Below are 1973 nucleotides of genomic sequence, written 5' to 3'. Positions count from 1 at the left end.
GTCCTATGCCTAAACTCATACAAAGCCTTTTGTAATTGGAGAAGGGAAAAAATAGAAAGGAATAAACTTTGTGTCATACATCCCGAGTGATCCTCCTTTGAATCAAAACATCATTTATAGCAGAATGAAAACTGGTGTCTCCTGTAAGCTAACAGGCCATGTGACGTTCCGACGCAGTTCGTTTTGTGGAGTCTCATAAGGCTTCTTCATAAGGCTGTGACAGTGCCAAACAAGCCATCATTAACCTCACCTTTTTCCCCTGATCTCTTGTCGCTGCATGCTCAAAACTATTAATCTACCTAGACTCACCCGACTTCCAGGGTTAGTTACCGCCTTTCCGCGCGGCAATCAATATCAGAAAGTCATCCATATCCCCAGCCGGCTACTGTTCACTGTGGATCATTATTGATAGCTTGTCCTACTCTGCAGCTCATTCGCCCACCTCCCGAAATGTTCCAAACGCTGTCTGTGATGACACGATCCAATGCATAATTCCCCTACCTTCCCAATTTCTTGCCAGCTAAACATTCCCATTTATATGAACTGCCTACGAAGCCACATAGGTTTCAACCACGATTTAGGGGACCGTTTACTCACACAACTGCCCTTTCTATCCAGGTTCATGGGTGATTACATAACTGGGTAGGGCCTGGGTTGTGCGCAATTTAGCTAATGCACGCAAGTCATATATAGCCATCCACGTTCCCATCAACCGCAAACTGCCGTCTCCTGATATCTCCAACTAAATCAGTTTTGAGATCGGACAGTGTCGAGTCACCGACGTAGTTAAAATTTTGACCACTCTTATGTTGCTGCTATTTCGGGCCGCAGTCTAACTCATACAATAGTGCCCCCTAACAGACCTTTTTAGTGCCCAATCTAGATATGGCCTCATTTGAATGGCAGAAATGAACTACGCCAAAATATATTCTTGACTCATGTGGTCGTAATTTGTCACAATTCTTTGGCCACTTCTAACTACCCTGACATCCCCAACTGGCGCACCAAAGATGTTCATGTACGGGGCTGTCCACGAACCCAAGTACGACGTTGCGACGACGGTACCGCGACTGCCATACCCACGCAAGTATTATCTTGCTTCCTGTCTCGCATTCGTCATGCGAAGCTTTGGAAACTATGGAGATAATGACAATGGTACGCATAGTTCAGCATCGAAAATGGCTTCGACAACCAACCCTGCTGTTTTCGCAGCTCGAGAAAAGCATTCAACGACGGGTATATGCTGTAACCATATTATTAACAAACCACTATGTAAGCATACTCTCTCCGCAGTCCGGTACTAGGGGTCAGCCGTGAACACACTTCCAGATTGAATACCATTTCCGTCCATTTGTATTCATATGTTCCCACCCTTTTGGGTCGCAATTACAGGTAACAATGGATTTTCTAATTTGAGCAGACCCTGAAATCGATCCAACTTGACAAATCAGCGGCGATAGTAGACCTCTGGAGTGTCGTCAGCCCAGGGCGCTAAACGATTCAACCTTGATAGCCAGATGCCTTCGGAGATGCCATTCAGGATCTTTTCCAGATAAGCCCCGCCACTCAAAAAAGATTAGAAAAAAGAGGATATGAAATTTGTACTTTTAGTTTTTATTGAAGAGGGTGAAATTGGGACATGTCGTTAATAATTTGCATGAAAAGGTCCGTTTTTCGGGACCTTTGCCTCCAAACGAACTCACACAAATAGCTATCCACTAAAGATCAGAGTGGGCCGCATTGGCGTTTATTCTGCATCTTTTAGGCGTGCCACTGCTGGGGAAAGACTCGCCCTGCGTGGTTTTTACGGCGAGGTATTAGTGTTTCACCGATCTCCTCGTGTAAACCTGGGCCGCTGATAACTGTTGGAGTCTGCAAAAGCCGCCAGGCGCAAATTTCGCGAAGAGAGTTCTTCCAGTCAACAGCGGTAGTGTGGCTAATAGATAATTTTTCTGAGCAGAATTTCATTCTTG

This window comes from Opisthorchis viverrini (assembly GCF_000715545.1).
Source record: "Opisthorchis viverrini unplaced genomic scaffold opera_v5_356, whole genome shotgun sequence".
Lineage (NCBI taxonomy): Eukaryota > Metazoa > Platyhelminthes > Trematoda > Opisthorchiida > Opisthorchiidae > Opisthorchis > Opisthorchis viverrini.
This window is presented reverse-complemented; position numbering follows the sequence as displayed.